At 32.3% G+C, this 26,199-nt stretch overlaps 1 protein-coding gene across 7 annotated transcripts in view; it reads right to left on the bottom strand.

The window, feature by feature from the left end:
• Positions 1 to 26,199, bottom strand: part of NOVA1 (NOVA alternative splicing regulator 1) — a 168,808-nt gene that overhangs the window by 110,014 nt on the left and 32,595 nt on the right. For 3 of the 7 annotated variants that reach the window (XM_056810445.1, XM_056810446.1, XM_056810447.1), the window contains one exon: positions 2,311 to 2,412. The exons of the other annotated variants lie outside the window; for them this stretch is intronic. The gene's annotated coding sequence lies outside the window, so the exon portion shown is untranslated. The remainder of the gene's footprint in view (positions 1 to 2,310; positions 2,413 to 26,199) is intronic. 7 annotated transcript variants of the gene reach the window in all.

The following is a 26,199-nucleotide window of genomic DNA, read 5'->3' as shown; positions in this document are numbered from 1 at the left end:
TTAAGAGTAATTCCTTTAACAAACCTTAGTTGTATATTTAACTTTAAAATTCCCCTTTCCTGAAGTACAATGCATATACAAGGTACATCAACTAGTCTAACAATTTTTCAATTAAAAGAAATAGAAAAACAAAAGAAAAGAGAAAGTTTCAAAAATCTTATAATTTTGCCTAATTTTGGCCATTTAGCCATTAGTGGAAATAAGAGAATAATCCAAGAAAAAATTAAATCAAGTATTCCACATATATTTACTAATTTATCATGGTGTCACAAAAGCACTGATAATTTAATACACTATAATTTTCATAAAACAATGGTTCCTAAATGCTTACTATAATATGCATATATATATAGTTACATATATATTCATTTGATTTGTCTACCTACAAAGGATATATGTGTATATATACATGCATATGTATATGCCTCTAACATCTATATGTAAACATGGATAGAAGGATGAGTAGATGGCTAGCTAGATAGACAGGCATATAGAGACAGACAGATAGATATAGACACAGACAGAAAGTCAGATGGATAGATGGTATTCCTAAAATATTAGTACAGTTTTAAGCATTAAAGTTTTAAGTTACATTATGATTTATGTACACACACAGACATATACGCACATATAAATAAATACACAAATATGTATATGGCATATGAATGTGTATATGTACACAAGATTCCTGGTATTAAGTAACTGAGGTAACCCTTTAAGACTATAAACTATAGATCAGTTGCTAATGTGTAAAGGGGAGTTTTATCACTGGAGGTTCCCTACACTGATTAAATCTTAGGCCTGGTTAAAAAAAAAAAGAAAAAAACTAGTCAAGATAAAAATTCTTCCTAAATTGTAGGAGCAATGTTCTTTTTTTACTAATTCTTTTTGTAGCCATATCATGATCCAATCTTCAGATTATAAAATCATTTAGGGCATAGATTTTTACTTTTTACTAATTGTGTCCATAGCACATAGCCTTTAATAGATGTTGGATTGGACTGGCTTAGATGGTAAGAACATTAATTATATTCATTCACTCAAAAGTTTTATCCTGCAAAGGCTAGGAAGAGAAACCATACTACCAAGTTAAAGTTATACAAAGAAAACATCTCAGCAAGATAACAGATCTCTTTTTAAAACTCTTAGATAATCATTACTGAACATATGACATAGACATTATGCAAAAACTACAAATGGTCATTTGTATCATAAGAATGACATGAGTGCACTGCACTTGTATTCAAAAGAATGTGCATGCTTAATGTGAAGTAGATTTAGCTCATATGATACCTGTTTTTAGTTTCACAAATAAGGCAGACTTTATTATCTGCAATCACTTAGATACTAGTTATCAAAATACAGATGTTTTCGAGTATCAACTTCAACTTATATATCCTTACATTCAACCATTCTTTAAACATTGAGTTATACAGAACTTTACTTTTTTTTTTATAAAGTTATCTTAGCATCTTCTTACAGAAAAATGTAGGAACACACATAAAATCTTATAAAATTACAAAGCAGTGAAAGGTAAAAAAAATGAACTATAAAGATGGACATTAATAGTCATTGATTTATATTTTTTTCTATAATATATACATGTAAACAAGGAAGCAAATAACATGACAAACCATAACACAAAATCATCATTGTTGTAAACTTGCTTTTACAAACGGAAAAAACAAAGGAGTAAATTTGGTGGTATGGGTAGACTAAATACACAATACATGAAATTTCCCATATTTACTGGGGTTTCCCATTGTAGTTTATTTCATTAAGGTAAAAAAGTACAAGCCCAATGTTTTTTAAAACAAAGACAGGTTATATCACATATTGGCTTTGCTGCATTCATTTGATAAGGACAACCAATAACCTTAAAATATTTTACAATGCAAAAATACTTCAAGCAAAACTGGTAGGATGTCCCCATTTAAATATTAGGGGGATTAGTTTTTTTAAGAGTATGGCTTTAGAAGCTCATAGAACATGGCACTGGTTATATGAAAATAATCCCAGCACAGTCATTTATTTAAAATGTAAAATGTTTTTTATTAAGGCATTTTAGATGTAAATTTTGAAAAATTTTAGTGTGTATTTCCTATGCATTTATGGGATAAATTCAACCACATGTGTTAGTCCAATATGAAACAAGGATTATATTACATTTTAGCAAAATTTGGTACTAGCTATTAGCATTAAATTTAAGATATTCATCAAAGTTAGTTTTTGAAGGAATGTTCCCAATTATAGTTTATAGCCCTCTCACATTGGATTTTCCAGTCTAAGATGGGTACACAAGAAACTTACAGTCTATGTAGCACTCCTAGTCAGTTTCACTCTGCAGATGGCACAGTGGAGAAATACCTTCTGTACAGGACCATGTACAATTTCTTCTGCAGCTGTCAGCACCTAGGGGAAAGTGCGCTGTTAAACAGTTGCTGCGTTCCACCTCAGAAGTGGCTGCAATTCGGTGGTGGGTGAAGTGATTCCTGTACATATATACAGGGATGAAAAGTACTATATAAATGAAATTATTTAAGAACAAGAATAGCTGTCTAAAAATTGTGACCACCATGCAACAGAGAACACTATATATTACACTAAAGTTTTGAATGTCAAGAATGATTGAGGGAAAAACCAAAACAATTGAAAACATGGTTACTAAGCTTCACAGTATGATAGGATATTGTAATACTAAAAGACATAAAATTTTAAAGTGAAAAACCAAATATACATAGCAACATGCAAATTATATCCTATGACCTATATAATATATAAATAATAAAATTGATTACTTTATAAATATGAAGTTTACTAAAATGACAATCTAAAATTAATTATGAAAGACATCACACCTGGAAAATACATTGTGTGAGGTTATCTTCATAAAATCTCAAGATAGAAGGAATCTTAGATATTACTTAATCCAGTCCTCTCACTTTACAGATTAGAAAACTGCTTTCTAACCCTCCTCCGCCAATTGTCTTTTCAAAGGTCATACAAGTAATAAATAGCAGAAACGGAATTCAAACTCAGGTCCTCAGGTTAAGCACTCATTCCACTATACCACATTGGGTCCACTTAAAAGACAAGGTAAGTAAAATCATGCATATTAAAAAACAAATGATAAATAATAGAGAAATTTTAAGTGTCTCTATAAAGTTCTAAAAGTGTTCCAGTAATAAATCCATTCTTTTACCCAACTTACAAATTGATATTAAAGTTGGCAAAACATATATATCACTATAAATAAATATCAAGTCACATTACTATCACTGAAATGAAATTACCTAATTTATTATGGAAAATTGTCATCATACCTTCACTTCAATAAAAAAAAAAAACATGCCACCTTCTCTACATTTCTTCTCTGTGATGAGTCAGAAGAAAAAGTGGCAAGTAAAAATATGATATGAATCATAGAAATGGAATATGCTATCTATTCTATTTTTCTACCTCTAGACACTATTTAATCTATCCTCATTCTAAATAGGTATTTGTCTTTTTGGTTATCTTCTTCAAATGATTACATTTAAGTAATTATAAGACAATCCTTTTAAATCATTGTATACTTTAATCCCATAGGCTAAAAATTCTTCCATATGACTAACATAACTTGTCATCTTGGAAATTATTTATTTCTATAGAGATTAAAGTAGATGATTAATGAATTCCTTCAAGTTAAAGTAGGATAGAGAAATAACATTTTATGTTAAATCTTATTAAAAAATAGCTTATAAAAGTATGACTAAGCAGAATTATAAACTGCCATCCTTTACCTTTTGAATACAGATCACTTACTTTCAAAAGTAACCAGCTTTTTAGTTGTAAGAAGCCCCATCTCAATTTAGGACTTTTCCTATGTTACTGAAATACAAAATATCACTAATTTACCAATGTCCCCTGGAAAGAGATAAAGCAGATCATTCTAACTATACATTTGTACAGTGACACATGGAACAATCATGAACATAGTATAGTAATTGTAAGTATCTTATTAGAATCCATAGTTCAAAATGAGGTACATTGATGTTAACTGTCACTTTCTTGGAACAGAGCAAGGAGCAAAAAAACAAAAGACAAAAAACTGATTTCATATTAGTTATCCATGTGTGAATATTCACTATAAGATCATGTATAAATATTTCCTTTCTGTACTTCTTTTGACATTATAAGTATATTACTGTAAAACTATGGTTTTTATATGTAGTAATATTTTTAAGGAGTTATGAGGCAGGGGTATTTTATTCTTATGTGTTCACAGGGATTTTTATTCTTATATATACTTATTCTTGTTCACTGCAATCAAGTTCCTCTCTTCTCAGCCTACACACACTAAAGAAAATACATAAATAATAAATCACTATAAGGAGGAAAAGCAGACTAACATTTTCACTATTTCAAGCATACATTAAATTTTTATATATATAATATGTTTACACACACATACACACACTTACAATGTGTTAACAATATTAAGTCCCACATGGAGATGCTGGACAACTCATGAATGATTTTTTAAAGCATCTAGTCCTTATAAACAAATTAATAAAAGTCTAAGCTTGAAATAAAAAAAAAATCAGTCTGCTTTGTTACCTTATTTTTTTACATGTGTGTGAAATCCACCAAAGTGTTTGTTTAGTTTACATTTTTCTCTGCACATGGATATATCCTATCTGTTGAAGAATACGTATATTTTCAAATGGACTGTTTTTAAACACACACCTCCCCATATAGATAGACATATAACATATGATTTGCTAATAAATCTTCATTTAGGGTACAGAATTTAAAATCACAATGAAAATGATTTGATAACAAAAAATTAGACTAAATGGTGGTATCACACTGGTCAGTCCTAGAAAGCACTGAGATATGAGAAATTGAGATTTTTAATTTCTATAAAATGAGATATAAATTATTATATTCTTAAGTAATAAAATATTATAGTATTATAAAAAGCATAAACATGAAAGGAAATATGGAAGGATTCATATTAAGTGATATAAAGTGGCATTAGCAGTACAATACATACATGTGCTTCACCTAATAGGTAATTTAATAAATATTAAAGTGATTGATATATATATTTCACTATAAGTATATGAAAAACATTTTTTTCCAAAGTGCTTCAGATGGATCTGAAAAAGCCCACAGAATATATAAACATTTTTGCTTTGGTTATTTAATTTTGTTCTGTCTTGTTGAATGTTTAAGTTTTATATGTGATTATTCTCTATTTTAAATGCTTATTACATCATTTTGATGGCTATTAAAACCAATTAGATAGCATTATGTATCAGGTATTTGTGTATCAGATACCAGGTATTTCTTCTAAGAAATACCCCAAATTGCATAATCCTTGCCTTCAAAGACTTTAAAAAAAACATTAGTTGACATAAGAAAAGTATACATGAAACAAGATTCAATAAGATCTACATATGTGTATATAATTGCCAAAAATTATATCATATGTTAAATAGCACTTCAGAGAAGAAAATCATCAATAAACACTAGAATACTGAGGAGTGTCTTCAGAGAATTGGTGGAACTTACTTGGGCTGTGAATGATGAGCAGTATTTGTGTAGGTAGAGAGGATAAAAGGCATTTTAGACAACAGGAACAATGAGCAAAAAATTAAGTGGACAAAGACTACTTATTTATGGGCTTGAAATATAATTGGTGTTAATATGGTATAGAGTACATGTTGAGAAGTAGTAAAAAAAGAAAAATTAAATACAAAGGATAAGGACAGATTAGATTGGGCCTTAAAAAGCAAAGGGAGGATATGAGACTTTAAGTACTGAGAAATGTGTACAAAGTCTGGAATGGAGTGAAGGAGGGAGGTGATTAAAGAAATATTAAGAGAAGATTAATCAATGAATGATATGCAGCATATATTTGGGGAAATAAGGAGGAGAGATTAGATTCAAGGATGGTAGATAGGATAATGCAGGCTAATGAGGAGGTGTGTACTTAGATTAGCCAATGGAAAGGAAAAGAAAATCTGGACTGAATTATAAATAATTGATAAGACTTGATCACTACCAGGATAAAAACAAAGTATAATGACTAAAATTTAACACTCTAGGTAGCTTTGGTTGTTTGTTTTCTTTCTCAAGTATTTACTGAGAGCTCATGGAGCAATGTGCCTTAAATGTCAGGTTCCTGACTTGGAGAATACGTGTTGAAAACTAAGCATCTATAGCCATTTTATTGTGAATGTACTTTATTTTGTGTACATAAGGGAGTTTAACAATTTTTAAATTGTATTAAATACATTCCAAGAAAAGTAGAATGTTTACTTAAGAAATGAACAAATGGAGGAAAATGAAATTCCTAACTGACCTTGGACTACTTGTCTAGCAACATAATTTAGAGGGATTTGATACTGAGTGGGTACAAGTTTTCCTGATAAGTTATCACTTCATCTTCTCACAATTCCAAATATTTCTTTCAAATATATGCTGTCTCATCAATCAATTAGCGATCATTTTATGAAGTATCTATTATATAACAGGCACTAGAGATACAAAGCCATTAAAGAGCTTACATTCTGTCAGGGGAGATGAAATATATCCATATGAGGATATATAAAATAAGGGAAAGGTATTTTAGGTATGGATATCATAGCTAGGGTAGAGAAGCTAAGATATTATGTAGAAGAAGGCGTCTGAGCTCAAACTTTGGAGGAAAACAGATTCTAATACGTGAAATGAGAAAGGAGTATGTTTAGAAATGGAGCACTGCCAATACAAGGACAAAGGGGAAATAAAAATCTTGTGAAGGATGAGTTAGTCACTTCAATGAGACCAAAGACTGTGAGAGAGAAGAAATAGTCAGTTTGTAAAGGTAGACTGGAGGAGGATGGAGAAATGTTTTCAGTGTCAAATGAAGGAGCTTGTATTTTAGCTTCTAGGCCATAAGGATACACCGAAGCTTCTAAATCAGGAGATTAATATGGTAAAACCTGGGCATTAGCAATAATAACACATAGGCAGTTGTATGAAAAATGGACTGGAGAGAAAACAAGAGAGGTAAGCTATGGAGATGATGAGGGCTTCTACTACAAGCCATATGAGCAGAGAAGAGGGAGTTAATTACTTCCTCTGTTCTTAAGGCAAGGAACTCTATCTAGACCTCTTTTTCCTTCTCTGTAAATCAGGAAGATGGAATAAAGGATAACTGATATTTCTTCCAGAATTATATCATGATTCTACATAATAAACCAGAAACCTAAAGGAACTTCTTACAACCATAGCTTACACTTATCACATGCTGAATCAGAAAATCATTTATTGAGTTAAATCAGAAATCATCATAATTACCCTAATTATAAAAATTGTTAATTATTTCTTAGTCATATTTTCACAAATTATTATAACCCTTTTCATATATTTAAAAGCTTGTTTCTATCAGATTTAGACCTGATGACAGAGACAATTTAAGAAGCATTCCATTTCCTCAGGAATAATTTATAAAACTATCCAAATCTGTTTTCATCTCATACAAGACAAATTTCTATCTATAAAGATGTCTTGATGCATATTAAGGTACAACTTCACTAAAACAGTATACACAATGACACTTGGGTTTAGATGACTCCCTCCCTCCCTCCCTCCCTCCATGGGAGAACTACGACCAGAATTGAACAAAATCAAAGCATTTTGATTTCCTAAAACAATGAATTAAGTGGAAATCTAGAAAAATCTGGGGAAAATGTCCTACTCGTTGTAATTATAATAAGATTCCCTAATCATAGTAATACTAAAAAGATTGGGATATTAAGTAGTAGAAAAGCAAAGTTAAATGGTCTATTTATTCCCTGGAATTGCATATGAAAGGCTTCAAATGAGATTCCTTATTGCTTACCTACAAACATCATACCATTAGATACAGAAAGAGAAAACAACACAGCATAGCCTTCTTAAACCAATTAGCGCATGAATTCCATAAGAAATAGCATATTTTTATGAACATTTAAATTTTATAAATATTATTTTGTGAATTAATAATTGTCCACTGGTATTAATCAATAAAAAATAATGTAGTTGTTAAATCCTATGTACCAGACATTATGTTGGGCACCTGGATTAAAAGTATAAATAATGAAACAATTCTTACTTGCAAGAAGTTATATTCTTATATTCAATATGGGCTAGGGAGTTCATGCTTGTAATTTACCTTTCTTCTAATCCTGAAGATATATATCTGTGTGTGATGAGAGGATATAACAAAAAAGGGATTAATGACTAAATTCATAACTCGGTGAAAAAAATTAAGTTATGTGGATTGGCAGATAAGTCATCATTTTTCACTTCCATTATTAATGATATTCTATTCTTGATTCTCCCTTAAAAAAGTCATTTAATCTTTCAATATATCAATTTCTCTCATTTTTAATATTAGAGACAATGGCATTGAAACCTCATTTTAATGATGCACGTGAGGTTCAAAACATAATGTTTTAAACTTATGCCAAATTCTACTGTATAATAATGCTAAGGTCATCTCTTAGCATATTTTTATCTCCTTTCACATTAAATACCAAGTCAAAAGACATTTATTAAGTGTCTACTATGGGCCAGACACTGTGCTAAATGGTGGCAAGAGAAAAAAGGTCTAAAAATTTGCCCTGGCCCTCAAGGAGCTTATGATCTAAAAAGAGAAATAAAATGCTAACAAATATGTACAAACAAGATAGAGGAAAACTGATAGAGGACAGTAGAGTACGGGCACTCTATGATACAGAGGGCAGTATAAAGAGAGGCCAAAAAGAGCTCCTTGCAGAAGATAGAATTTTAGTTGAAGGAAGGAAGTAAGAGAAGCCAAAAGATGGAGATGAGATCAGGAGACAGGTTAGGGCTAGGTTAACAGATCTGGAAATCTTGAGAGCTGATAAGATCAGACAGCAAAATAGTATATAAAAAATAGGCACTCTGGATGAAGCAAAGGAGGCAAAGCAGATGTGGTCAGTCAGGCAGAAGGAAAACCAAGAGAAAGCAGTGTTTCAAAAGATTACACCAATGAGAATATCAAGAAGAAAAGGGTGATTATTAATCCCAGGGGAAGAAAAGAGGTCGAGAATGAGAAGTGAGAAAATGTCTATTAAACTTAACAACTAAAAATAATCATAGATATTTTGGAGAGAGTAGTTTCAGTGATGATGAAGTAGGGAGCCAGACTTTAGAGAGTTAAGAAAGTGAAAGCAAAGGAAATGGAATCAGTGCTTGTAGATAGCATTCTTAAGAAAGGTTAGTCACCAAGAGGAGGAAAGATACAATGATAGCTAGTGGTAGAATAGGAAGATCAAGCAAGAGGAATTTTTTTAGGGAGAAGAGGGAGATGTGAGTGTTTATAAATAGTAGGGAAGCAGCCAGTATATGGGAATAGTTTGAAAATTATTGAGAACATGAGGATGATAATTAAGTCAAGATACTACTTTAAACTGGTTAGAATAGGATCACTTGTGCATGAAGAGGAGATATCCTTAACCAAAAAATCTTCACATACAGGAGTGGGAGGGAGAGAGAGCAGTAAAACTGATATAAGTGATATGAGAGGAGGAAATAAGTGAGTGAATGAAAGACAAAGACAAAGAGACACAGTGAGATACAGAGAAGAGAGAGGGGGTGCTCCAGAACATGGCCCCAAATCTGAGATGATAGGTTCCCAAGTTTGGGGTTTATTTAATTTTGGTGTCCTGTCAATACTAATCATTTTAAGATTGACTCAAAGTCACTCTTCTGGATTTTGTTAAGAACAAAAGAATTGGGTTTATGTCTGCCTCTCACATAAACACTAAGGCTACTAGCATATTTAACAGAGGCATATTTTAATTACCTCAAAGAAAATTAAGTTCCACAGACATTTATTTACATGGCACCTTCTATGTGTCAGGCACTGCTAGAGAATGGGGATCGATGAATAAACAAAATACTCCCTACACTCAGGAAACAAAACCCATAAAGAAGTCTTATTGAAGAGCATAAAAAAATAAACACAACTTGCTTTCCCTTTCTAGTAGGATGCTGTTTTCCCTAGAGACAATAAGAGGTTTCTAGACTTCTTCTGTATTATCTATCTTTAAACTCTAATTCATACAGAAAGAACTCTAAGCTATCAAAGAGTCTGAAAAATTCACATGACTACATCTCTGACTTTCTAATGCTCTATTTCTTCCTCTAAGGTCAGATTTTCCTGGGAACACAGGTTGCTAGAAGAGATAATTAAGACATTCACTGCTCCTCCTGGGAAGTAAATTACTGTGTATAACCCCTCTCTCTATTTCTATGTCCAAATAGGATTTCCTTTTTTTTTTTTAGACCTTTACTTTCTGCCTTGGAACCAATGTATTGGTACTCTGTATTGGTTCCAAGGCATCAGAGCAATGGGAGTTAAGTGACTTGCCCAGGGTCACACAGCTAGGATGATTCAAACTAGGACCTCCCATCTCTAGGTCTGGCTCTCAATCCACTGAGCCATCCAACTGCCTCCATGATTTCCTTTTAAAATGCCTAGTCCAAGGGGGGGTAATTCGAAAATAATCATAACTTAAGTTAGTGACCCATTAGCAAGGTAATGAGGATTCACTTTCAGGGGAACCAACATTTTATCCAAGGGACCTACACTTTTCATGGCAAAAACTGGAGAGGATCACCATCCTCATCATCATCATCACTAACATGTATGTTGTAGTATATGCTAGGCACTGTATACATGTAGCATGCAGTGAGATGTAAGGAATATTCCTAATGTGAATTAAATATACTTTTCAGATTAATTTCATACTATTCAGTCACTATATTTTATGTTTTCCATACACTTACAAACACCCCATTGTATCCAACTTGCCTTTGGTCCTTCATTGACTCAGCATTTCATCTCTTGCTGATTGTTAAAAATACTCTTCCACCTCACAACACCCTCTGAATACTAAACTTCTTTCATGGATCAGCTTCGTTGTCACCTCCTACATGAGGCCTTCCTTAGTTCCTTCAGTTGCTAATATTCTTTATTTCCTCAATTTCTCTGCCATATACTTGCTATAAATAACTAACAGAATATAAGTTCCTTCAGGTCTTAGAAAATTTAATTTTTGTTTCCAATTCCCCAAGTTTCATATGGGGTAGAGTAAGTGCTCAATAATTGATAGTCAATAAAAGACTACATTTTTCTCCAACTAGGAAACTAAAGATTCTATTTTCCTATGCTAAGAAGATATGGGAATGAGAATAGAAGAATAGAAATAGCAGTGGTCATAACTCCTTAACAAGAATCTTCCTGAGAAAGAAAGTTGTTCTATCTTCCAAATACATGTTGGCAAAGATGTGCCATGGGTGCCAGGGCGTTAGGGGGAACTGCTCCATTCCCCCTCTCCCAGTGCCTGAGAACATGTTTTTGCATGCCCCACCGCTTCATTCAGCAGCCCAATGTGAGCTCTTCCTCCCTTTGCTCTCTGAGGTAATGGGGAGGGCTCATAGGCAGCTTGAAGGTGCAATTTGGGCATGCAATCTTTAAATAATTTGCCAATGTGGTTCTAAACCATAGCATCTGAATGTAAAGAATTTTTGCTGCTGTAATTGGATCAGAGAACAGCATATACAATCATGTATATTTTTGTTCTTTCTGGTAGTAATTGGCTGTTACTTTTTGAGGGAGGTGCAAATTTGACAAGATGACATTACAAGGGAGAAACAGGGAAATATATATTGATACCACTTCTTCTGAGTTCTCCCTTGGTTTTGAACTCCCTTTAAATGTCCAGTGACATTTCAAAGGGGAGATGAAATATATTTTACTCCAAACCTCTCTCGTTCTTTAGCAACACCAGCTGACATGGGAAAGTAATTTCCTGTTTCGCTGTGCTGACAGTACATCTCCCAGATCCAGAAATTATGTCCGCAGCAGGAAGGCAAGAAGCTTCTGCCTACAATGTGAGGAAGTGGAAGGATAGCAAAATTATGCTAAATTGGGATGATCTTTTTTTGTAATGGAAAGGGAAAAAAATCTCTTAGTCACTGAAGAAATGAATATGACAGGTTTATTTAAAATTAAAATGACTGACCATAATATTTATCTTATATGAATTACTATTCATAATTTTAAATAATACTAAGATATAATGGAATTCTAGCCATTTGAGAAAGAGGAAAAGTAAACTTTACTTAACTAAAATGTTTCTTTCATTACTCAATCATTTTTGAAGTTTTAAAATATCATACTAAGTTCAGTCAGTAAATGTCTATTCTTTCCCAAATAAATTACTTATATAGGTGATAATAACTGATAATTACCAATGTTCCAAATCTGCCACAAAAGCATTTTTTGTATTTAGGATAATTAATAATTTTTGAAATATAGATCATAAAAGGTCCCTCAAAATTGAATATCTTAAAATCTAAGGTGTTATTTTACATTTTTCCAAAGACATAACATTTTAACCATCTTGAAAAGATAAAATGAAGAAAAATAATATAACAATTACTTACTTTTCAAATAGAAAAAAAGAGATTCATATCATTTACTATGAATTCTAATAACCTCTCATCTGTCTAAAGTCAATATGGACTGAATTGTTTCATGTTATTACAATTTTCAGTTCACTAAAGCTATTACCTGCCCAATCCCCAACTTTGTTATGCTTAAACATATTCTTAAAATGCACTAAATACATTCTTACTTTTTAAATATTGAAGACAACACAACAAATGGGATATTTGTGTTTAATCTATTTCCCTATAACTCTGCTCACTACTCCTGTAACTTTCTATACTAAAAGGCTAGCATTTATCTGTGTCCCCTTAGAATATAAACTCTACTTGTTAGGATCTATCTTTGCTTTTTTTTTTTTGTAGCCCAGGACATGTTTAGAACATGATGTGTGTTTAATGCATGATTTTTCATTATTTATATGGCTTTTTGTACATGGATAAGTCTCATTATCTTAGAATCTAAAGGAGTTGCCTAGATCCTGTTAAGTTTTATAGCTTCCCTAGTATGTGTAAGAGGTTAGACCTGAACACAAATTTTCCTGATTTTAAGGCCTACCTTCTCTCCATTAGACCAAGCTGCCATTTTAAAAAGGACAAATACATAATTTACCCAAATGACATAACAAATTATCAGAGGTCATCTTTTAAATATGTAGAATACTTGGGTAAAGACTTAGTATTCTGTTGTGAATAACCTCTTCCAATGAAGGTTTCCTTTTCAATGTTAATTTTTAAAATACCAAATCAATATTTATTAAGTGCCTATTATGTGCCAGGCACTGTACTAAGTAAGTACTGGAGATAACAAAAAATCATATTTACAAATTCAGAAGGACTGCCATTCCACAAGATTAGAGAGTGCTATTTTGGTGAGTCAAAAATTCAAGTTAACAAAGTTACCACAGATATGCTATTTTATAAAGCTTCAAATAATTAAAATATGATAAATAATAAAGATACTTGGCACTAAAATATGGGTAAGTTATATACATTTATATGAAATATATATTGCACTTTAGAAATTTTAATTGAATATGTCAGTTTTATTCATATAAATGCTGCACTGTACCTTTTTGAAAATTAATAAAAAGTCCTAGTTAACATAGTGCCAACTGACAAGAATTTCTGCATATAGAATTAGGCCTTGTGTTTTCCAAAAACCATAATCAATTTATATAATGAGATTAATAGTATGCATTTTTTAAGCAAAGTTAACATTGACCTAAATTTCACTCTCTCAAACACTTGCTGTATATTGTACATTATTTCTCTGATCCACTTCTAAAAATATACTTCTGCCTTGGCCTGTGGTAATTTACTGTCTGTACATAATAAAACTAATATAAGATATTCACATAAAACAAAGGATAAAAAAGGTTCACTCTATGGGATGCCATATTTACTCACAGACATTCTTCCCACTTGTATCTGAAACACTGTAATTTTTAGAAGAAAATCAAGAAAAAATATTTGTTCCCGCATAATACCAACATCATCACCTAGTTTTTCTTACCCAGTGGATAAGTTATCATAAATTAAAGGCTTATTTAGTCATTGGCTTGCCTTTCATTGATAGAAGCATGCAAAAAAAAAAAGTAAGCATTCATTCCTTTCATTCCTGAACAGATTTTCCTTGCCCAACATATCATATCTTTTGGCCCCATCAATGTACCTTAATTTATTTGGAATGCCATAGGAAAATGTGAGCAGTGTGTTGAAGCTATCTGATACTTCTTTCTCTGAGCCAATGGCTCTTAAGATGTGATGTACACAAAATACATGAATTCATAGCCTCATTTAAATCTACCTTTTGTAAAAATTAAAATTTATCTCAATAATAAAAATATTATATTTTAGGAGGTTTATTAAATGATCATTAGAAATCAAGGAATAAAGAGGATACAAAATGAAGACCATGTGCCCACAGCTGGTTAGCCATTTTCAAAATCCTCACTCACCACCCAATATCGCTGACTACATGCCAAAAAAGAGGCAGATAGGACTGCCCATTGGATATTTATTCCCTATCTACAGGAAGTACGTAATGACAGGAAGTCAGTGGGCTCCCAGGAATGTAGTTCTATTTTTTTAGGGTAACAGATTTTCAATTATACACATTTACCCTGCCATTACTTTCTAAGAAGGAGAAACTGCTCAAGACAAGAAACATTAGATGTTCTAATTCAAAATGCTTAAGGTAATAAATCTCTAACTTCTGAAAGAAATAGTTATGGAGACCAACAAAGGTCGTCTTAGGGTATAGCAAGACCCTGGCTGTTACATCAGTCCAAGGCTACTACTGCTATTTATTTTAGGGCAAAAGGGAAAGTAGAGTATTATTACATAAGGAAGGAAAAAGGTCTGGACTTATGATTACATCGTATAGGGAACTACTGGATTTAAAACAAAACCCTTTAGACCAATGCAGGTCAGTACCTTCTTTGCAAGTTAATAGTTATCTGGCACACTAAGAATTTGCCCAGGATAACAAAGTCATTCTGTGTTAGAGGTGGGACTTGAACTTAGATCTTCTTAATTCCAAACCCCCTGACTCTAATATTTATTCATGATATAGTAAATACTGTGGTAATTATTGCAATCAGTACATTTTTTAAAATCATTACAGAAGAATGGTAAGGGCCAGGCAATGGGGGTTAAGTGAGTTGCCCAGGGTCACACTGGTGGGAAGTGTCTGAGGCCATATTTGAACCTAGGACCTCCCATTTCTAGGCCTGGCTCTCAATCCACTGAACTTCCCAGCTTCCCCCAATCAGCAAAATTTTAAGCTAAAGTTACAGTATATCAAAGCTTCAGGACTCACTGCTTTCTAATTGCCTCTCTGATCTCATTTTAAAATCACTTCAAAAAAGACAAGAAAACTAATACTATCAAAACAAATCTGGGTTGCTTAACCTAACATCTTTGTTTCTAAAAATTGGTACACTGCCTTGTGGAGGAATTCTTACTAATATCATCACCAAAAATTGCAATCAAAGTCATTTATATTATTTTTCTAAATAACATTAAAGAGAAAAATGCTGTTAAAAAATTTTTAAAACCAATGCTGATATATTTTCCTTTTATGATGAATAATTAATCCTATTAAATATGCTAATTTTATAAAGAATTTTACAAAACTGAGTTTCTCATACACACATATATACATATAACCTCTTTCAGACATTAGGGTTCTGCAGTGGAACTTGAAATTACACCATTTCAGTATCACTTAATAGAGGTATAGATTACTTTTGGATAATGAAACAACTAGATTAGGGGTCCCCAAACTTTTTAGTTTAGTTTAGTTTAGTTTAGAGGCCAGTTCACAAGTCCCTCAGACTGTTGGAGGGCCAGACTATAAAAAACAAACAAACAAACAAACAAACAAACAAAAACAACAAACAACAAACTATGAACAAATCCCTATGCACACATATCTTATTTTAAAGTAAAAACAAAAAAAAGCAAAAACAAAAAATGAAATGGAAACAAATACAGTATTTAAAATAACAAATAAACTTAAATCAACAAACTGACAACAACTATAATACAGGTCATTATGTTGTGCTTCTCACAGTAGAGGCCCACCACTGATGTCACAGGCCAGATCACCACTATCCAATGCCTGTATACAGTACTGGAGGTGGTGCTGGGCTTGTGACACTGTATACCACTGTCTGGGATATCGGAGGCTGCAGTGCTGGCTGTGATGGGCCTGTCACACCTTGTACAGTCCCATCACTGCCACCCCTATATGGGGCAGCAGCATACACAGTGCAGAATCCCCTCCCCCAGATCGCTGCTCACCATGCTGACTTCTTCCATTTGTGCAGCCACATAATCCTATACGTGGTGCCTCCTGGGGACAGGATAAATGACCTCAGGGGGCTGCATGTTGCCTGAGGGCCACAGTTTGGGGACCCTTGAACTAGATACTTTCTCCTCATCTATTTTATGAATTTTCAAGCTTTCTGTGACTTCTTAAATCTATAAATTATTGTGCTAAATTGGAAAATATCTATTATTATCTGAATATATAATTTTCAATTCCCCTCCTCTATCTACTATTAATTGAAATCATTTAACTAAAGAAATACTACTGGCTAATAAACTTCCATCTCTAAGTAAGCTTTCACAGTTACTAGAATTAAAGTTCTAAGCAAATGCCTAAAAATATTACTCTCCTGGCCAAGAAGCTTTAGTAATTCCCTTATTGCTTCTAAAATAAAATGAAAGGGCCCTTCACAATCTGGCTTCAGCATAACTTTCCAAAGTGATTACATATTACTTGCCCTTAACACAAAATATTCAATCCAAAGTGGCCTGTTTGGTCCAAAATACATTATATCTCTTATTACACTTCCTTTGCTTAGACTGACACTGAAGACTGGGATGCTCTTCTACAACTCCACCTCTTAGAAAACTTGATTCCCTTCAGGGCTAGATTCAAGGGCTTTAAGAGACCTTTTCTAATTTCCCCAGTTTAGTGTCTTTTAAAAAATTATTCTGTATCTTTTAGTTAATTTTTGTATACACGCAAAACACCACTGGTAGGATCTCAAACTCTTTGTGGTCAATGAACGCCTCACTTTTGTCACTGTATCTCCAGCAAGTGAGTAATGCATAGCATGAAGTAGCACTTAATAAATATTTATCAATTAACTATTATGGCAAAGAATAAAATAAGGGTTTAGTTCCAGGAAGCATATTAACACTTACCATTATCACTAATTGAACATTAATTACATATTGCCTTCTACATTGTTAATTACCTTTTAAATGTCCATATATCTTATTTTTCCAACCAGATGAGTTCCCTGATGGAAATTTTTTTCCTTTTTCTTTGTATCCTCTTAGAGAGCCTGTATTCTTTGTATCACAATATTAAGTGATAAATCATCTACACATTTGGCTCTAAGGAATATATATGAGAATGTACTTCCTTTCCTTGTTTAAAGAGATGGAAAGAGAGATGGGGGGGGGGGGTCCTGGGTTCAAATTTGGCCTGAGATACTTCCTAACTGTGTGCCCTGGGGCAACTCACTTAACTCCTATTACCCAACCCTCACTACTCTTTTGCCTTGAAGTTGTATTGATTCCAAGATGAAAGGAAAAGGTTTAAAAAAAATAAAGAGATGGAAATTTTACCCATGCAATGAGTATAAAATATTACATTAAAAAGGTCAATAATTTAAGTGTGAAATACTTTTGTTTCTACTTTTATTTTATTCTTGGTTAAAGGAATGGCTTTAAGGATAAGGGAAAAGAATACTGAGAAATAAAGGAATAAAACCAAAAGATATCAATAAAAATTTAAATGTAAGAAATCTCAGACATAGCTTAGACTATTAAAAAAAAGCAAGTCTGATTTGGTGACAAGTCTGAGTTTCAAAACTATTTTTAAACAATAAATGTAATTTTATTTAACAACAGCAGGTTAGTCTATACAAAATACTGCCAACTATAAAGGACCTGCCTTAATGAAAAGATAAATATGACTTTTCAGTAGCATAAAAATTATTTGTATGCCATCAGTATCTCTAAAGTTCCTCAAACTATATGCTTTCTTAAAGACTTTTTTTGAAATTTTGTTTATACCATTAATTAGATTAACAAATTATTTTTTCATGGAAAATACAAAGATAAATGTCTGTTTGGTCAGTAATAACAACCTGAAAGTCTAAACCAATGGTGCCTAAATTTAAAATTTGCTCTTATGTTTGATAATGAATGATGCATCCTATATATAGGATTCATTGTTATAATGCTCTTGAGATTGCATTGCCTCCAGCAACTCATTAGCTGAACAGAATGAATCACTCCTCCCAGATCCTCCTACCACTGGTGGACCCTTAAGTAGCATATTTATTTCAATGTGTTGATCTGTACTTTCAAGATCATTAACAGAACAAAGCCAGGCTACCTTTGAAGATGCCAAAGTATACAAAAATCAATGATGGCATGGTGTTAGAAAGAAGAGCCTCCAAAGAACTGAAGTTTACCTATTCACTCATACACTCTTTCAGTGAATACTTATCAAACACTGAATATCTACAAAATATTGTACAAGGGACTCAGGTAGATGAGGCTTCTTATAACACATGACTTCTAGCCTAAAATAATTTATAATCTAGTGGAAAGATAAATAATGTAAATAACTAAAACCAGAGAGAATGATAAACACAAATGGAGACCAAATTTTTTCTCAATATATTAATTTAAAAGATGATTGTTTCAGAGTATTACTAAAATACTAATTTCTAATCAAAATGTTAAGTAAATTCCTAGAAAATATTGAGTAAAAGCTACTTTTTTTCATTTAACACCAATTGCCTACCCCTTGGCACTCTTCTGCCTTAGAACCAATACACAATATTGATTCTAAGGGGTTAAAAAAAAATAACTGTGGTTAGAGTATATAAAATTCCATAAAAATGCAATAAAAAGCAGAAATAACAAAAAAGGCAATGCAATAAAAATTATAAGCATGGGATCATAGATGTAGAATTGGAAGGGCCTTAGAGATCAATTGGTCTATCTCATTAAAAAAAAAAAAAAGAGGCCCAAGGAGATTAAATGACTTGTTCAAAATCAAATGGATAAGTAAATGGCACATTCAGTTTAAACTCAGGCCCCGTAACTTCAAAATCAGTGTTCTTTCTGCTGCACCATACTGCTTCTTGTTACTGTTCTTCTTGTTGAATCATTTCACTCATATCTGACTCTTCATAACCCGATTTGAGGTTTATTTGGCAAAAGTGCTGGAATAGTTTGCCATTTCCTTCTCCACCTCATTTCACAAATGAGGCCACTAAGTGACTTCCCCAGGGTCACAGATCTAGTAAGAATCTAAAGACTTGAACTCAGGTCTTCCTGACTCTAGGATTGGTGTTCTATCCATTGTGTCACCAAGCTACCTTACTATACTACTCCTTACTCAATGGCAATTTAAAGAAAAGATTCAGATTTAAATTGATCTAAATAATACAACCCTAAAGAATGTAATCACAAAGATAAATCATAGAAACAATAATGCTATTAAAGAAAATTATAATAATGATGTATGATAACAAATCTTTTAATATTTAGCCAAAGCTATCCTAGAGGGAAATTTATACTTCAACACTTTCATTAACAAAAGAAAGAAGATATTAATAAATTAAGTATGTAACAAAAAAGCAAGAAAATCACCAAGACACAAAAAATATACTTTCTGAAAATATCAAAGAATGAGGAAATGTTTTGAATTTGAAAAATGAAATTTAAAGTTTTTTTGAAAATAGCATTAAATGAGAAACTATTAGCCAACATGATCAAGAGGAAGCAGGAATTCAAAACAATTACAATTCCGTTTTTTAAAAGTTCATTTTTGAATTAACTAATTTCCTTTTTTTGACAATATGAACTGGAGTAGAATAGGAAACTGTGTGCTTAGATTGCATCAAAACATTTAACAAGGTTTCATGCTACTCTACTAGACAAGACTTAAGAGAGAACTGACTAGATTCTAGTATAGTCTACTAGTTTGGGATCTGGTTGAAACACCACACCCAAATAATAGTTATTAAGAGATTGATTACATTTGGTTATCAACTCTAGTAAAGTATCCAAGGAATCTGCCCTCAGGCCTATTCTTTTCAAATTTTTATACATGCCTAGATAAAAGTATAAATAGCATGCTTATCAAATTTGTAAATGGCATGAGGCTTAATGTTTAACTAGAACACAAAGGGAGATTAAAATTATCCTGAAAAAAAAAAAAGAGCCATCAAATGAAGTGAAATTCAAGTTAAAAAAATGTAAGGAGAGAGCATAGTTAAATAATGATCCCTGAGGGGGTGGCGAGAAGAAGATGGAAGGGGGGCTCTTTGTAAACGGCAAATTTAATATAATTCAAAATTATAACATGAAAGCAAACAATTATGTGATCATATGCTATATAAAGAAAGACTTTGTATAGAGAACTGAGGAAGTAGCTTTACTACATTCTGCCCTTGCTAGGCCACATGGAAGCTACTGTTTTCTGTCTGGGTACATTTTATAAAAGACTAAATAATTATAAAAGTCTTTTATAAAAGACTAAATAAATTTTATAAAAGACTGTAATAGTTACAGAAGATGTTGGCCTTTATGATAAGAGGTCTGGAAAATATGTCATACAGCCATCTACGGAAAGAACTGGGGATATTTAATCTGAAGTAGAAAAGACTTCTAGCAAACATGAGCTTTCTCTTTAAGTATTTAAAGGGGCTACTATTTAGAGGAAGAATTGGACTCATCTTGCTTGGCCACTGAGGGTACAACTAGGATTGATGAGAAAAAACTACAGAGGTAAATTAAGGCTTTAAATTAAGAGAAACAATAACAATTAACAATTAGGCTACCTTAGGTGGTAGTAGTTTCAAGTCACTGAAAGTTTTAAAGCCAAGTCTGGATAATTTACAAGTTAGAATGTTGCAGAAAGGAATGTTAGTCTGATAAGGTTTGGACTGACTAGATGGCCTGAGGCACCTTCCTAATCTTGGATTCTGTGATCCTGAAAATGGTTAAGGAAAATATTCTTAAATGCTCTAGATTTTACTAAGAGATAAGATTCTTCTTGCTTGTTCTACCCATATTACCCATTCATATCAATGGTTTGCTAAGCTATGAATTTGTTCACCAAAACAATTTTAATTGGTTATTACACTAAAGGTGACAAGCCTAATAATAAATAAATTCAGTCAATGAATATACTCCAAAAAAAATGAATTCTATTGAATACATTCACACCTCATACTCTTCTTCATTAAATCAACAAAAGAAAAATATAAAGATACAAAGTAGAGAGGGAGTGAGAGGGAGAGATCTGGAAAAATTTGGGCAACAGAATTGGTAAATCCTCTGCCTGCTGACCAATTCTAAATTAATAATATAATTCAAAATCCAGTATTCCTTCTACTACCCCATGCTTTCTATTCTGGTGGTTGCTATTATATTACATATAAAGCTTTTTAATATGCACAGTCCTAAATTATAGAAAAAAAGCAAGACAATTGAATTTTTTGACCTAAATGTTAAATCTTTTTAGTATTATTCTGATATGACATTAAATTTTCAAAATGAAAGTATATACATTTTATTTAGCCAATCCTAAACATAAAGGCTAACTAAAGTTATAATTACTGACATCATAATATAAACAAAATACAACAATGGTGGGAAAAGAAATGATTTGATGCTAACTCAAGATTGGAAATCTATGTCACAAGACTGAAAAAAATAAATGCAAACAATAATGACAGAATTACTATTGAGCATACTGCATTCACAACCAACAGAGAAGTGTGAGCCATCATACCAGCTTAATAATGAATGTCACTCATTCTGAATTTTAAATTAGCTTCATTTTTATAGCTGTCCTGTATAATCTCTGTTGTATTTGGGTCTTAACATGGAATCAAAATCTGGGTTTTAATTTTTTCTTTTAAAGACTAAAAGAAAATATTTTCTCTAAAAGTCAAGGGCAGGAGCTGAATTACTTTATTAGAAAACATGGAATATATTTAAATATTAAAAATGAAATTAATTATCTGTTTTTATTTAATAACTATATAAATTTTACAATCTCTATTGTATATATGAATAACATTGCAGTGAAATCTCTAGTGATTCTCACATCAGTAGTAAAATTCTGTCTTCTTAGTATGCATACTACAGTAATTTTCTCTATTCAATTCAGAGGGAAATACATTAGAATCCCAAACAAATTCTTCTCTTTTTTTGTAAAGTAGAAACCATTCTGACATACTCTAATTGAAATGTGCATTTGAAATCAAAATAACACATAATGAATTCTTAAGTTCTTAAAAATGCAGCTAGTAAAATGTTTAAAATGATTTTTGCTATGCTCAGTCTCTTTGCTGACATAAGTACAAAAATTAAATAGCTACACAAAATGTTTAAGTGAAATTAAGACAAAAAAAAATCTGATGCCCTATATACTTAACATTGACATGACTTGATCTAAATCCAAGTTCTTTTCTACATTTACGTACACAAAGATTAAGTACTCCACAAGTTCAGTTAATGGTAATGACAAAAATATATAATGCCTTGAGCTTGTCACTTGGGGTTCTACTATATTTTTTAACTTTAATATATATCTATAGACATGCAAAATTTATAATGAAATTGAGAATGGCTATTAGCATTACAGATGCCACATTATAGCATGATCCCCCACTTCAAGGGTTAATTTAATAGTTATCTCCCTAAACCACTTTGGAGTTTGGAGCCCTTTACTAAAGCTCTGGCTAAGACAGGAGGACCCATTAGTCTGTATTGTACTTGTATTTTAGAAGGCAAATGATTTAATCTAATTACAACCTAAGTAAGTTTAAAAGATACATATACATACATGCATATATGTATATACATAGAAATAAAAATGAGTCATATTTTAATACCAATCTATCACACGATCTGTTTACCAAAAACAAACAAAAGACTTAGTTATATAATTTTTTTCCCTTCGAAATGTTCCCATATCCCCTTTGCCTTAGAGCTTTAGGATGAATCAACTTTTCTAAATGACAATGGAAAAAAAAGGGCCTGATAGCAAAAGACACATAGAATAAAAATTGCCCTGCATGCTATCTTTAACCCCATCTTATTTAAATAAAGTCTTCTAGAAATTATATTAATTTACTGATTTTATAAAGTTTTAGCTATATGCATTTTCTTCAAGACATACAAAAACACAATCAATTTTAAATTACTGAGAAATAACCTAATCTGTGTATTAGCCATTATTGCTTCTTCCTGTAGACCATGTTGCTATTTATCAGCACCTATAGCAGTCAAATGGAAAAAAAATACAAAAATTCCACCAGACCATTGTACAGCTGGTGTAAATTGTGATATAAGGTTTACTAATGACAGGGGGAGATAAGAAAATTCAATTCTCAAGTGTGATGTATTTCAGAAAAGTGATGTAAGTTATTCAAAAGACAGCTGTCATTCCCATATTGAATAAACTCAGTGAAGTACAAGATCAAAGAGAAAATCCTCCTTTTGGCAATTAAATCTGCTATAACCTGGCCCCCCTTCCCACTTTACCAGACTTCTTACACCTTACTCCTTACACAAAACATTCCATCTTTTCCCACTTGGGACATTTTCTCTGATCTCCTGGCTTCCCTTGTTTCTTTTCCTTCCCTGATCCTCCTTAATCTTTCTTTTTTAGAAAAACTTTACTTCCTGTCTAAGAAGCTATTACATATCTATTCCAAGGCAGAAAAGTGGTAAGAAGTAGGTTTTTGGAGTTAAGTGACTTGCCCGGGGTCACACAGCCCTCCTTAATTTCAATGCCTTCTCTGTCATTCTCTTCAATTTTTACATAGTTGTTTGCATGCTGTAGACTTTGAACTCCTTCAGAGCAGATACTGGATTTTTTAAATATTTTTTTGGTATTCCCAATGTTTAGTACTATACCTGATATACAGTCATGGCTTAATAAATGTCTGCTGATTTGCAAGCTTCTCTAACTTTGTTAATCTCTCTTATCTTTAATTTCCTAATTTGTAAAATGGACACATAATGATACTTTACAAATGGTAAAGTTATTACAAAATCAGGTTATGAATTATTTTTAGTTTTATCTGAGCTTAGAGTATAACTATCCCCATTTCTAGATAATAGGAAAATGAAAATTATACACATTGATACGGGTTTTTAATAAAAATGCACTCATATATAAAAAATAAAACTCATATTATATATATATATGCATATATATATATATAATGTTGGATTAAAGACACTAGATAAAATAAAAATAAATATGTAATAGGATAAGGGCTGGTCAATACCTAGTCTTTTGAAATGTAATGCAGCACCACCCTGCCTGAAGCAATCCATACAAAAAACAATGAGCTTAGACCTAGGAATATGTGTTAACATGAATGGAGGGTCCTGGATCTTCAGTTTGGAAAATATCTAAGTACTCCCTAACTGTTTCTCATAATTGGTGAAGAATTGCTACAGAGCCAGGACCCTCTATTTTACATCACCAGAAACTTCTATGAATGGTGAAGAGTGCATGAGGCAGAGAATGCTGCCCACATTCCTAAAGAAGTGGCCCTCATTGTCTAGTCCCACTGTAAACAATAATATCAAACTAGAAAGAGGATAAGAAGTTTAGGTATATGCAGTGAATCAATCAATCAACATTTATTAAGTACCTACTATGTGTCAGGCACTGTACTAAAAAGTAAGGTTAAAAAAAAAGAGGCAAAAGACAGTCCCTGCCTCAAGGAGTTTGAGATGCAATGGAGGAGACAACATTCAAACAAATGCATACAAAAAAGTAAGCTATGGAAAGAACAAATGGGAAATAATGAACAGCAGAAAGATGCTAGCATTAAGAGGGGTTGGGGAAATTTTTCTGTAAAAGATAGGATTTTAGTTGGAATTTGAAGGAAGTCAAAGGCATCAGTATTGGTGGCAAGGAAGGAGAGCATTCCAGACCTTGGGGGACAAGTAAGAAAGCATCAGGAACTGAGAGTTTCATTTCTCAAACAGCCAGGAGGCCAGTATCCCTGGCTGGAAGAGTAAGGGCTTTGAATGCTAAACAGAGCATTTTTATTTGCTCCTGGAGGCAAGAGGGAGCCACTAGAATTTATTAAGTGAAGGAGTGACATGGTCAGACCTGTGCTTTGGGAAAACCACTTTTGCTGTTGAATGGAGGATTATCTGTAGTGGGGGGTGGGGGGATAGGTTTGAGGTAGACCAATACACCACCAAGTTATCACTATATTCATATTAATATTTTGAATAATATAGATATAAATAACAACTGGTTACTTGAAATTAAGAAAACAAAAAACAAAACCTTGTACTCTTGAAAGAATAATGGTATCTAAAAAATGTCAAGATAGAAATAGTATAAATGTATGCATATGTGTTTATATATACGTATACAGCATGGTGATTTATATTTCCTCAAATAACATTCACTAGTTAACCAGTATTTATTTTGTAACTTTTGTGTATATACTTATTCTATATATGCACATTTATTGTTTTTTTTCCTCTCAAAGAGGTGAATATTTAATTCTTTGTATCAGTATCCCTAATGCCTAGCACAAAATGCCTAGCCAACAGAAAGTGCATATTAAGTGTTTGGTATATTTATATGCCAATAAATACTAGGCATATATCACAAGGAGGTCATTAATAAGAAAGACCGCAAATACATCAGAATGTTTATAGCAGCATTTTTTAAAAAAATTATTTAATTGATTAATTAAGAAAATATTTCCATGGTTACATGATCCATGTTCTTTCCCTTCCCTCCTCCCATCCCTCTCCCATAGCTGACATGCAGTTCTACTGGGTTTTACATGTATCATTGATCAAGAACTGTTTCCATATTACTAATATTTATACTAGGGTGATCGCTTAGAGTCTACATCCCCAATCATATCTCCATCGACCCATGTGATCAAGAAAATGTTTTTCTTCTTATTTCTACTCCCACAGTTCTTCCTCTGAATGTGGATATTGTTCTTTCTCATAACTCCCTCAGAATTGTTCTGGATCATTACATTGCTTGTAGCAGCATTTTTTGCTTTCACAAATTGGAAACAAAATAGATGTCTATCCATAGGAAAATGGCTAAGCTAATTGTAATACATGAATGTAATAGAATTGCTGAGC

The sequence above is a fragment of the Monodelphis domestica genome, chromosome 1, assembly GCF_027887165.1.
Source record: "Monodelphis domestica isolate mMonDom1 chromosome 1, mMonDom1.pri, whole genome shotgun sequence".
Taxonomy (NCBI): domain Eukaryota; kingdom Metazoa; phylum Chordata; class Mammalia; order Didelphimorphia; family Didelphidae; genus Monodelphis; species Monodelphis domestica.
This window is presented reverse-complemented; position numbering and strand designations above follow the sequence as displayed.